Below are 14,214 nucleotides of genomic sequence, written 5' to 3' on the forward strand. Positions count from 1 at the left end.
CTTCGCAGGAGTTATTTGGTGGTGGTGGTGGTGAAATCACTGATTCACAGCCACTACTGCAACAACAAGAAGGCGCAGGTACACCACCTCATACGTCTGAGTTAGGTGGCGATAGTATGGACGTAATGTGTGAGGAGGGGCATGATGAACCACCTGAAGTTGGTGCAGTTGTGGAGTTGTCTGAGGAAAGCGAAGCTGGGCAGGAGGCTTATGATGACGATTATACGGATGCCACGTATGTTCCCAATGGAGGAGATGACCAGGGGGACAGTTCAGAGGGGGAGCCAGAGAGGAGTAGGAGGAGACGACTCCATGATAGAAGCAGAGGGAGCTCGTCCTCAGAAACAGCTGGGGGCAGTGTCCGGCGCCATGTATCGCCAGCTATGGCCAGCCAGCCAACATGCCCTTCAACGTCAGCTGCTGATGCCACCGTAGCGCCATCACCCCAGGGGGGCTCATCGGTTTGGTAATTTTTTAACGCGTGTGTCTCAAATCGGAGCAAAGCCATCTGTTGTCTCTGCCAGCAAAAATTGAGCCGTGGAAAGGCCAACTCTCACGTAGGGACAAGTGCCTTACGAAGGCACCTGGAGAGAAGGCACAAACAGCTATGGGAAGAACACCTGAGGAAAAGCAGCACCCCTCAAAAGACAAGCCACCCTCCTTCTCCTCTTCCTCCTTCAGGTGCATCGTCTTCATCCGCTTTCTCCTTTGAACCTTCACAGCCACCCTCCTTCACACCACCTATGCCCTTGAGCAGTTCCTGCTCCTCTGCCCACAGCAGTAGCCAGGTGTCCGTGAAGGAAGTCTTTGAGCGGAAGAAGCCAATTTCGGCCAGTCACCCTCTTGCCCGGCGTCTGACAGCTGGTGTGGCGGAACTATTAGCTCGCCAGCTATTGCCATACAAGCGGGTGGAGTCAGAGGCTTTCCGTAAATTTGTGGCCATTGGGACACCGCAGTGGAAGATACCAGGCCGCACTTATTTTTCACGAAAGGTCATACCCAAACTGTACCGTGCAGTTTAGAGACAAGTGGTGTCATCTCTTGCGAAGAGCGTTGGGTCAAGGGTCCACCTGACCACGGATGCCTGGTCTGCCAAGCACGGGCAGGGCCGCTACATTACGTACACAGCCCATTGGGTCAACCTGGTGACCGATGGCAGCAAGCAGGGAGTACATGGCTGTTCAGCGGACCGACTTGTCACACCTCCACGGCTTGCAGGCAGGCCTGCTGCCACCTCCTCTCCTTCTCCTCCAGCTACATCCTCTTCGCTGTCAACCTCCTCCTCCTCAGCTGAGTGTCAGTTGAACTCTAGTGGTGCTGCCATCTCCTCTTCCTCTCCAGCTACACAGTCCCATCTCCCCAGAGCCTACGCTGCATGCCAGGTACGACGGTGTCACGCAATTTTAGACATGTCTTGCCTCAAAGTGGAGAGTCACACTGGAGCAGCTCTCCTGGCTGCTCTTAACAAACAGGTGGAGCAATGGCTGACCCCGCACCAGCTGGAGATCGGCAACGTGGTGTGTGACAACGGCAGCAATCTCCTTTCCGCTTTGAATTTGGGAAAGCTGACACATGTACCCTGCATGGCACATGTGCTGAATCGGGTCGTGCAAAGATTTGTCTCAAAGTACCCAGGCTTAGAGGATGTCCTGAAGCAGACCAGGAAGTTGTGTGGGCATTTCAGGCGGTCTTATACGGCCATGGCATGCTTTGCGGACATTCAGCGGAAAAACAACTTGCCAGTGAGACGCTTGATATGCGATAGCCCGACTCGCTGGAATTCCACCCTGCTCATGTTCTCTCGCCTGCTAGACCAGGAGAAAGCCGCCACCCAGTACCTGTACAACTACAGTAGAAGGACACAATCTGGGAAGATGGGGATGTTGTGGCCCAACAGCTGGACACTGATGCAAAATGCATGCAGGACCATGCGGCCGTTTGAGGAGGTGACCAACCTGGTGATTCGCGCTGAAGGCACCATCAGCGACTTGATCCCCTACGCTTACTTCCTGGAGCGTGCCGTGCGTAGAGTGGTGGATGAAGCTGTGGAGGAGCGGGAACAGGAACAGCTACGGCAGGAGGAGTCGTGGGACCAATTTTCAGCCGAACCACAGGTTTCCTCAACACCTGCGGCACCACAGAGGGGGGAGGAGGAGGAAGAAGAGGAGTCATGTGGGGAAGGAGAGGAGTCAGACTCGGATGATTATGAGGAAGGTGTTTCTGTGGAGGAGGAAGAGGTGGCAGCGGCAGAAGAACAACCGCAGCAGCCGTCACAGGGGGCTTCTGCTGCTCCACGTTCCCGTGGTATTGTTCGTGGCTGGGGGGAGGAAAAGGAGTTGCGTGACATCACTGTGAAAGAGCAAGAGGAGATGGAGAGTACGTCTGGATCCGACTTTGTGCAGATGGCCTCTTTCATATTGTCCAGCCTGTTGAGGGACCCCCGTATCAAAAAACTCAAGGCGAATGACCTATACTGGGTGGCCACGCTACTAGACCCTCGGTACAGGCACAAAGTGGCAGACCTGTTAGCAACTCAACACAAGGCGGAAAGGATGCAGCACTTGCAGAACAAGCTGTCAATGATGCTTTACAATGCATTTAAGGGTGATGTGACAGTACAACGCAATAAAGGTGCCACTGGCAGTATTCCTCCTCCTCCTCACCAGTCCACGCAGGCAAGGACAGGACGCTCCAGCGATCTCGGGGTGATGTCGGACATGCGGACATTCTTTAGTCCAACTCCTCGCAGTAGCCCTTCGGGATCCACCCTCCACCATCGCCTGGACCGGCAGGTAGCCGACTACCTGGCCTTAAGTGTGGATGTACACACTGCGACTGCGAGCAGCGACAATGAACCCTTGCTCTACTGGTTGTGCATGCTTGACCTGTGGCCAGAGCTGTCCCAATTTGCCATACAACTTCTCTCTTGCCCTGCCGCAAGTGTCCTGTCAGAAAGGACCTTCAGTGCAGCTGGAGGCATTGTCACTGAGAAGAGAAGTCGCCTAAGTCATGACAGTGTTCAGTACCTGACCTTTATCAAAATGAACGAGGCATGGATCCCTGAGGGCTATTGCACGACCGAAGACTAAGTCAGTCCCCACACACAGCATCTCTGCCTGCAGGCCGCTTGGCTGCCTTCTCCGCCACCACCACCAGGGTCCAGTACTGTAGGCGGATTCCAAAATTTTTAAGGCCGCTGCTAGCAGCGGCCGCTATACTAATTTTTCTGGGATGTGCACATGCCTGCTTAATTTTTCTGGCTGAACTGCAGGTGGCTGCAACAAAAAAACAAAAGGCATGTACATGTGCCCATCCCCTTTCATGATCATTACCTTGCCGCGGTGAAGGGGCTTGCGTATCACAATGAAACAATGACCGCCGGCTATATGAGTGTCTCGGGTGGGGTGGCACACCAAAGATAATAAGGTCGTTGTTTCATTGTGGTCAGACCAAATTTGATCAGCTGGACAGTCACTGTTCTGTCATTCAGCTACATCAGCCGGGCGACCATATGGGCTGAAAAGCCACCATCACCTGCACTCTCGTCATGGTGCGCACCAGTCCAGCACGCCCGTCACTACACAAACGGCTGTTTGCAGTCACTGCATACCTTTCACTGCATCTGTGATTGCACATTATACCTGGCAGTCGGTGCATAACTTGCACTTGAATGGATACAGTTTTAAACAATTGAAAAATACAACCATCTACATTTTCAAACAATTGAAAAATACAACCATCTACATTTTAAAACAATTTAAAAATACAACCATCTACATTTTAAAACAATTTAAAAATACAACCATCTACATTTTCAAACAATTTAAAAATACAACCATCTACATTTTAAAACAATTTAAAAATACAACCATCTACATTTTCAAACAATTTAAAAATACAACCATCTACAGTTTCAAACAATTGAAAAAAACTTGCCCTCCGTAAAACATTCTTGGCAAATGCTTTCGACTTGGTTTGTCTTCCGCTGGGTCAAGGGTCCATCTGATCACAGATGCCTGGTCTGCAAAGCACGGTCAGGGCAGCTACAGCATGGGTCTCAGCAGGCTCCCACTTCGGGCCGGAATCCAACCTTCATTCCCCGCCCATTAAGCATGGTGAATCAGAATCAGAATCAGAATTTATTTCGCCAAGTACAACGGTGAATTGTACCCGGAATTGGTTTTGGCGCATACAGGGTCGTTGGTGAAAAACAGAAAATAGCATGGTACATACGTAGACGTGGGACAAGCATACATAGGGCAACATTACAGTTTGTGCGTACATTTAAGCAGAGCGTCGTATACAATTAAGCATAGGTACATACGTATAAACAAAAGCAAAAGCAAAATCAAAGCAAAAACAGAGCATTACAGCATACACGTACAGTAACATAATACAAACAGAGCATTACAGCATACACGTACAATTTACGTAATACACACATAGCATAGCAAGACATACACTGATAGCGGGAACAGAAAAAGAGTGGGACTGGAGGAGCAGCCTGAGAGCTGATATGAGCGCTGCCAATGTCAGACTTGCCCGCCTCCATATGATCCTCGTGAAAGGAATGTGGTGTCATCTTTGCCCACCATAACTGGTTCTCGTTAAAGGATTTAAAGTACATTCATTTCAAATACAGCAAGCCCTCGATAGTCCTCCTGTGTTGTTATTTTTGGTCACTACCTCGGGGCGGGCGTGCTTGCCTGCCTGCTGCCCTCCTTGCCTGTGTAGTGGTAGCCGTTGCTCAGGCTCCACACAGGATTCCATCCCTCATTCCCCGGCCATTACCCGGGGTCACAAATGGCAGACTTGCCCGCCTCCATATGATTCTTGTGAAAGGAATGTGGTGTCATCTTTGCCCGCCATAACTGGTTCTCGTTAAAGGATTTAAAGTACATTCATTTCAAATACAGCAAGCCCTCGATAGTCCTCCTGTATTGTTATTTTTGGTCACTACCTCGGGGCGGGCGTGCATGTCTGACTGCTGCCCTCCTTGGATGTGTAGTGGTAGCCATTGCTCAGGCTCCACACCAGATTCCATCCCTCATTCCCCGGCCATTACCCGGGGTCACAATGCCGGACTTGCCCGCCTCCATAGGATTCTCATTGTAGCGGTACTGAACAAGTACCGCTACAAGTAGAAAATGTAATTTAAAAACAAAACGTAAGCTTTTTAACAATGCCATGGAAAGTTGAGAAGGCAGTCACACATTACCTGACATCACTGAGTGAGGAAGAGCAATCTCGCCATGTTGCGCAGTAGTCCAGCATGGTCGTCACTACACAAACAGCTGGTAACTTGCGGTGCGTTACACAGTTAATTTGGTGCGTCAGTGTGAAGCAGTACTCTAATTACACTACCTGATTGATGTATACACATGCAAGATGTTTGAAAGCACGTTAGGCCTGCAATTTAGCATTCAATGTGATTTCTGCCCTTAAAACGCTGTTTTGCTTCGCATCCAGATTTTTCCCCGGGACTTTTGGCATGTATCCCACTCCGCCATGCCCCCCTCCAGGTGTTAGACCCCTTGAAACATCTTTTCCATCACTTTTGGGGCCAGCATAATTTTTTCTATTTTTCAAAGTTCGCCTCCCCATTGAAGTCTATTGCGGTTCGCGAACTTTTCCGCGAACCGAACCTTCCGCGGAAGTTCGCGAACCCGGTTCGCGAACCTAAAATCGGAGGTTCGGCCCATCACTAGTGGAGAGCATTGCCAGCCAATATTATAAAATGAATAATGGAAAAATGGTTTGTGTGCAATACACAAACCTTAGTGTGTTGCATATTATGATATGTTCCACACAAGAGACTTTAATCAGCTGTATTCAGTAAGAAATGCAAGGAGCAAAATGCCAAATGCTTTGTGAAGTGTATAGTAAGCTATATTGTTTAGGCAGATTCTAATTGGATGCTGGATGTTCAATAGAGGATATGTAGGGCTGGCACAAAATGAGCTTGCAGGAACATGGTGTACGGTCGCTATTCCTGTGGTGTGCACTCGTGAACAAACATTCCAATACTCTTCACATGAGAAAAGCAAACAAAGGACCCATCCAATACTTAGACAATTTATTTTGCAACCAACACTGGCACAGGCAGTACGGCAAAATCAGCAATGAGATACTGGCCTGACAGCCATTCATGGATAGTTCTGCTTCTTCAGAGACCACTGGTATCACCATCACCCTCAAGTGGTCTCTGTGGAAGTGAAACTATTCCCGAAACGGTGTTGGTTGCAATATAGATTGTAAGCAGTGCATAGGTACTTTGTTTGCTTTTCTCATTTGAAGATTATTGGATGTTAGATTATATTAGATTAAATTATATGTTACATTAGATTTATTTTACGTATTTATTATGCTAAAAATTGCAGAAGGTGTAAACCTTACACATTAGTCTATACCCAAAAGGAGCTTTGTATAATATTTTTATTATACATTTACAGCATATAGCTCCAACACTTTGCTGCAGTGCTTTACAGAAAACACCCAGCAGGTCATTCCCTAGAGATGGCTGTACACTTTAAAATCTGTAAATCAGTCAGCGAGTATCAGTAATTTTGACACCTTGCAACATTTAATATGTCATGCCAATCAGATTTCAGCAGAAAATCAAGAATTGATTGAACCACTGGGCCTTTTCAAGCCATACAAAGCTATGCAGCCAACAATCTCCTGCAGCAACCTCCCTTGCCTAATCCATTGATGATTCTAATCCTTGCCTAATCCAAAGTGATGTGTCCGATCACAATTTCAATCAACAAATCTGTCTGAAGTCAATAAGTTTTATTGATTGACTTGCTTGGTCAGAAATTCACTACTAAATTGGATCAAAGTGATTGAATCAACAAAACGTCAGTGAAATACTGACTAGCGGATGCTTACTATTTCACAGGTAGACTCATTGTTTGGACACATAGGTCTGTCTCTGTGTGTGAACCTGATCTTGCATTGTTTTTGTTTTTTTCCGCACTCCGCACTCTGTCCTCTTGCAGGACACACGCCGGCACTTGCAGTGATGCAAACACACACCCGGATCACTTAACCGTGCCATGAACCCCTATAGGGATTTGGATTGCGTGCTGTTGGAAACCAAAGCATGCCATCCAGATCACACCGCAGTTCAATTTGGAGGAAATAGGCAGTATGTGGGGAAACGCTGAAGATTTGTGACGCATCCGGCACTAGTGGAAACGGGCCCTGAGGTCTAGTTCTGTTGACAGTTTGTTCTCACCTCCATGGTCTGATCTTGTTTTGTCTTGCCTTGATGCGGTCCTGTTGTATGCATACTGAATCCTGTTCAAAGTCTTTTTTGCTTGCATACCTGTTCCTGGATGTAAAATGCAAAACAAATTATGAAAACTGATAATGCATTCTTCCCAAATAGACATGTCAACTGGTCAACATCACTGCATGCTAGTGACCAGCAGCTGGGAGGTTGAACTGCCCAGCAGTCGTGCCGATCGACCTACTGCGTGAAAGAGGCCTAACTTTGGAAATATGGGAGTCATATATTCCATTATCTGGATGATAAGCTCCTTCTCAGTCTAAATTATAACAATGTTGACCCTTCAAATGTTTGCTCCATATTAGTTCCATCCGAAATTAAGTATCTCTTCCAGAAAAAAAAATACACAACATGATAGTCTTAATTGTGCAGCTGTTATATTCCCGAATCTGTTCTGCCAGAAAGCTTCTTTGTCTAATGGGCATCCTTCCTGCAACTATTCCAATGATCAGATAGGCACACTAGCACATGACAGCCTTCCAATTAAGCTCCATGACACAGAAAAATTGATTTTGAACACTTTGAACAGAGTTGCATAAGTAAATTCTCATACTACATGTGGTAAAATTGGCCAATCAAGATTGCATTTGTGTATGTACCTTAGTGTCTCACAGGAGACTCAGATCACAGAGCATTGAGGTATAAGCAATTATATCTGTAACGTTCGGTGAAGCACAGAGAGGTCTGATTACCGGTGAACTGCAGTATCACGGGAAATACAGACGTATATCAGATTATATGTGATCTGCAGTATCACCGATAATCCAATATACTAGCTAACCTCTGGTCACCTGAGTAGAGTGTAGTGATTGGTGCAACAGTAATACGGAGGACAAGCCTCAGTGCAGTAAGGAAAACTGCACAGATTCCTTCCACAGGTCTGAGCTCTCCGAGACGGGAGGAGTCAGACTTACAGTGGGAAGGAAAGTCCGAAAGTGACACTCAGGCGTAAGTGTCACTAACGGGACAAAGAACCGCCTCCAATCGTGAGGTCGGTTCTCGAGGTCGGGCAAGCCAAGTCGTTAACACACTGACAGATAAGGTACAGAAACAGTAGGCAGAGGCGGAGTCTAGGTACAGGCAGGGTTCGGCAACAGGTATCAGAAATATCGGAGTACAAAATCAGGAGGCAGAGGCGGAGTCTAGGTACAGGCAGGGTTCGGCAACAGGTATCAGAAATAACGAGGTACAAGGTCAGAGTTCAGACGGATAGTCGAGGCAGGCAAAGGTCATAACATATAATCACAATCAAACTAGTACTTTAAGCTATCAACAGAATCTAACTTAGTGTAGGATTACAGCTCCTGCTGGTCCCGACACACTAACGGATCTGACTAACGGATCTGGGTGCTCCCACATATGTGAACGCAACGCCAGACACGGAACAACTGAACCACCAGCAGTATATATACCCTAAGTGCCTCCCCAGCACCTCCCTAAGTGGAGGACCAATAGGGAGAGGTACTGGAGTCAGCTGACCAGCCTGGTCAGCTGACTCCCTTCAATGTGTCATAAATGATTCCCTGAGTGCGCGCGCGCGCGCGTCACTCTAAAACCCGAGGGACTACGAGTCCCAGCCACAGCAGCCCTGCTCTGTGCCCCCAATGCGGAGGCATGCGGCTCAACCGCCGCATCTGACGCGGCGGTTTCTATGCGCTCCGCATGCCTCTGCACGGGGACAGCCGCCCCACGCTGAGAGGAGGCGGCTGCCTCTCCGTGCATGAGGCTACTGTCTGCGGGAGGAGCCGCCCGCCGCTGGCTCATGGCGGCGGCTCCTCCGCGCTTTCTCACAATATCCTTCTGGATGAATTTGGTTTTACCAACGCCTACTGTAGAGCTGTCATCTGTTCATACTTCCTCTGTCTCATGACCTTCTGTCTTAGAGGCCTCACAAAACATCATCTGATGGCCTGGGGTATTTTATGGCAATAATCCAAGACAATCCAAAGTTCCAGTATGTCACTGACCAGCAAAGTTTGTTCTAAATTTTTTTTTGGGGGGGAAACTATTTTTTGGCTCTGTAGGAATTTTGATCCTGCTAATCCAAGATTAAACCATGTTCTATACTTACGACAGTCAGGTCTACTCCTGAGCCTTGGCCTCAATACCCTGAAATTCCAAGTGTCTGCCATTTCATATCTCTCTGGTACCAAGCTGGCATCAAAATACAATTCCTCAGAACATTTGTGAAATATCCACCTCAAACAAATATCTTCCCCAAGAGGGATTGTAAGCCTTTGGTAGGGCCTCACCCCCACCCCCCATTCTTGATCTTGACCCCATCAATGACACCCTTCCCCTGGAGTGACTAGGATTTGAATTGCTGGGTCTCTGAAAAAACACATGATCATTCATGTATATTATTCCCTGTTTGCATGTATCACACCGTGCTATGTTGTATATTGTATAACCTTGAGCTACCACTCCATCTGTCACCCCTTGTTAATATTGTATGTATTTCTGTTTATTGCCCAGCGCTGCATTATGCTTGGACACTATATATATATATATATATATATATATATATATATATATATATATATATATATATATATATATATACGGTACATACACAGTGGGTTGCAAAAGTATTCGGCCCCCTTGAAGTTTTCCACATTTTGTCATACTACTGCCACAAACATGAATCAATTTTATTGGAATTACACATGAAAGACCAATACAAAGTGGTGTGCATGTGAGAAATGGATCGAAATTCATACATCATTCCAAACATTTTTTACAAATAAATAACTGCAAAGTGGTGTGTGAGTAGTTATTCGGCCCCCTGAGTCAATACTTTGCAGAACCACCTTTTGCTGCAATTACAGCTGCCAGTCTTTTAGAGTATGTCTCTACCAGCTTTGCACATCTAGAGACTGAAATCCTTGCCCATTCTTCTTTGCAAAACAGCTCCAGCTCAGTCAGATTAGATGGACAGCGTTTGTGAACAGCAGTTTTCAGATCTTGCCACAGATTCTCGATTGGATTTAGATCTGGACTTTGACTGGGCCATTCTAACACATAGATATGTTTTGTTTTAAACCATTCCATTGTTGCCCTGGCTTTATGTTTAGGGTAATTATCCTGCTGGAAGGTGAACCTCCGCCCCAGTCTCAAGTCTTTTGCAGTCTCCAAGAGGTTTTCTTCCAAGTTTGCCCTGTATTTGGCTCCATCCATCTCCCCATCAACTCTGACCAGCTTCCCTGTCCCTGCTGAAGAGATGCACCCCCTGAGCATGATGCTGCCACCACCATATTTGACAGTGGGGATGGTGTGTTCAGAGTGATGTGCAGTGTTAGTTTTCCACCACACATAGCGTTTTGCATTTTGGCCAAAAAGTTCCATTTTGGTCTCATCTGACCAGAGCACCTTCTTCCACATGGTTGCTGTGTCCCCTACATGGCTTGTGGCAAACTGCAAACGGGACTTCTTAAGCTTTCTGTTAACAATGCCTTTCTTCTTGCCACTCTTCCATAAAGGCCAACTTTGTACAGCGCATGACTAATAGTTGTCCTATGGACAGAGTCTTCCACCTGAGCTGTAGATCTCTGCAGCTCGTCTAGAGTCACCATGGGCCTCTTGACTGCATTTCTGATCAGCGCTCTCCTTGTTCGGCCTGTGAGTTTAGGTGGATGGCCTTGTCTTGGTAGGTTTACAGTTGTGCCATACTCCTTCCATTTCTCAATGATCGCTTGAACAGTGCTCCGTGCGATGATCATGGCTTTGGAAATCTTTTTGTAGCCTAAGCCTGCTTTAAATTTCTCAATAACTTGATCCCTGACCTGTCTTGTGTGTTATTTGGACTTCACGGTGTTGTTGCTCCCAATATTCTCTTAGACAACCTCTGAGGCCCTCACAGAGCAGTTGTATTTGTACTGACATTAGATTACACACAGGTGCACTCTATTTAGTCATTAGCACTCATCAGGCAATGTCTATAGGCAACTGACTGCACTCAGATCAAAGGGGGCCGAATAATTATGCACACACCACTTTGCAGTTATTTATTTGTAAAAACAAATTTGGAATCATGTATGATTTTCGTTCCACTGCTCATGTGTACACCACTTTGTGTTGGTATTTCATGTGGAATTCCAATAAAATTGATTCATGTTTGTGGCAGTAATATGACAAAATGTGGAAAACTTCAAGGGGGCCGAATACTTTTGCTGCAGGAAAAGCACCATTGCTGCTTTTCCTGCCAAAAGTAGTATCTTCCTTCCATATGGTCAGTAAGTAGTTTCAACTGGCCTATCACTCAGTTCTTGAAGGACTTCATCCACCAGAATTTTCCTTTATAAGGAATGGGCTCATTCACACTATACATACATTACCGTATTTAAAAAAATAAAAAACTGTTTATATGCTGCTTTGTCTGGACCCAGCGTGCATTTCTGTATTCGCTATATTTAAATACGCATGAGCATGCAGGCAAATGCATGCATGCATTTTCATAATTGACAAGTGTGAGCTTACCCTTAGGCCGGTTTCACACTGCCTTATGGCTGTAGTGCTGTGCGATCGGCTGATCGCACCACAACGCTGAAAAAAAGCCTATGGAGATTACTGTGGCTGTGCAAGATAATCTCCATTTTGGCTACAAGCCAAGCAGGAAGTGAGGCTGTCTAGCGCTCACTTCCTTTGGCGTTAGAATTAAATGGAAATGTACTGTCAAAATACGCTTTCACGCATGGGCAATACAAATACGTTCGCCAAACAGTTTAAAATATGTGTCGGCGCCATAGACTTACTCGACTTCCGGTCGCTGCATGTCGCAGCTCATGCTGGACACCAACGTGCAGATGTTCCAGCGTCGCCCAAGTGGCAAATAGAGGACTTCTGGTGCTCCGCACCGTGCCAGGTATGAAATGCCCAATAGACTTTCATTGGGGTAGCATTACTCTGCGGTTAAACGGGGTAACGCAACACACCATTGTGTAGGAGCCTCATAATTAAGTGTCGTAATGCATTGAGGTAATAAGATAAACACGTACTAGCATCAAGATGCTCCTGGAAGAACTGTACATGTTCTGGTAGCTATTCATTTTTTTATTTTACACTTATGTAAATACAGTACACCCCGGGATCTTTACTGGAAATTAAACCCAGGACTGCAATACAATATCGTAACTTTATAATGTGAAAAATGTAACTCAACTTTTGCCGAGATAAAAACAATTTCCACTAGATCAACTATATCCTGCAAGAATTTTAGCACAGTTTATTTCACAGTTACTGTTCTGGATTTTTTTGTGAACAGAATCACTGTAACTTCAAGAGTAAATCAAAGTAATGGCATAACGCAGTGTGATATTAAAATGCTGTACACAATTGTATTAGCTACTAGAACACAGTAAAATTGCCCTAGCACTCCCAGGTGATCACATCACAGCTAAAATAACTTAAAAACAAATTGCAGCCACAGAACCTCAAATACATTATTCCAGTCAATACCAAGACCGAATGGGACACAAACAATCCTATATTACACCATTAATCATAATCAATAAGCTGGCAAAAATAAACCTGCTTTTAAATCATTGTTTTTACCCTGATAGTAAAAATGAAAAGATAAGTAGTGTTTCCCTTTAAGTCTAAGCCGTATTGAAAATATAAGTATGCATACAGTAGCAATTAAAAGTATGTGAACCCTTTGGAATTATATGGATTTCTGCACAAATTGGCCATAAAATGTGATCTGATCTTCATCTATGTCACAGACAATCACAGTCTGCTTAAACTGATACCACACAAATAATTAAAGGACCACTATCACGAAAAAAGTAGGCAGTTAAAATCTGACAGAACCGACAGGTTTTGGGCCAGTCCATCTCCTCATGTGGGATTCTCAGGGTTTTCTTTGTTTTCAACAGCATTTCCTGAACAGTAGTTGCAAAGTCTAACTGACAAAATAGTGTGCAAGTGAGTAGGGAGGCTGGTTGGTGTCTTACTATTTTGGCAGTTGAACTGCTGTTCAGGAAATGCTGTTGAAAACAAAGAAACCCCTGAGAATCCCCCATGAGGAGCTGGACTGGCCCCAAACCTGTCGGTTCTGTCAAATTTTAACTGCCTACTTTTTTCGCGATAGTGGTCCTTTAACTACTTGAGGACTCCTAGTGACCAGACAATTTTTTACTATTGAGGCCACTGCAGCATTAAGGGATCCCTGCAGGGCCGCACACCTCAGCACACAAGTGATTCCGCCCCCTTTTCTGCCCACCAACACAGTTTTGTGTTGGTGGGCGAGGATCGCTCCCAGGATGTTTATTTATTTTATTATAAATATTTCATTTATTTTTCAATATATGTGTACTTTTTCCCCCCTCTTTTTTTACTACTCTCCCTCCCCCTGCCAGACAATCAGTGTGATCGGCTATCATAGGCATCAGCTTATGACAGAGGATCGCCTTTGTGCCTCTGGAGGGGATGCGCTGATGTGCGAGCATCTCTGCTTGAATGTCTCCCAGTGGCGATCCGCTAGGAGACTGTTAGACGGTAAAACCGCTGTCTATTAACACTGTACAACGCTGCGATCTAAGGCTGTACGTGGCACTTTGAACTTTGCTAGTGCCACGTGCAAAGTGCCACATGCAAAGTGCCAAGTGCAAAGTGCCAAGGGCCACGTGCCAAGTGCCGAGTGACTCAATGACGAGTGACCTGATTGGCTCAATGACGTCCTGGACGTCATCTACTTAGTTACAGTATCTCAATAGTCGGATTTCTGCGGATATCCGCATTGCCAGCCAACTATCTGCAGATAGCTATCCGGATTTCCACATAAATCCGGTATCTGAATCCTGAATCCGAATCGCATAGCTGAAAAAAAGATCTGATATCCGGGTTACCCAGATATCCGGAATCTGGATGAGCAGCACTGTTTAAGAACTTGCCTCCCTGGGAGGCAGCAAGCATCACTAGGA

Source organism: Hyperolius riggenbachi, chromosome 6 (genome assembly GCF_040937935.1).
Source record: "Hyperolius riggenbachi isolate aHypRig1 chromosome 6, aHypRig1.pri, whole genome shotgun sequence".
Classification (NCBI taxonomy): Eukaryota; Metazoa; Chordata; class Amphibia; order Anura; family Hyperoliidae; genus Hyperolius; species Hyperolius riggenbachi.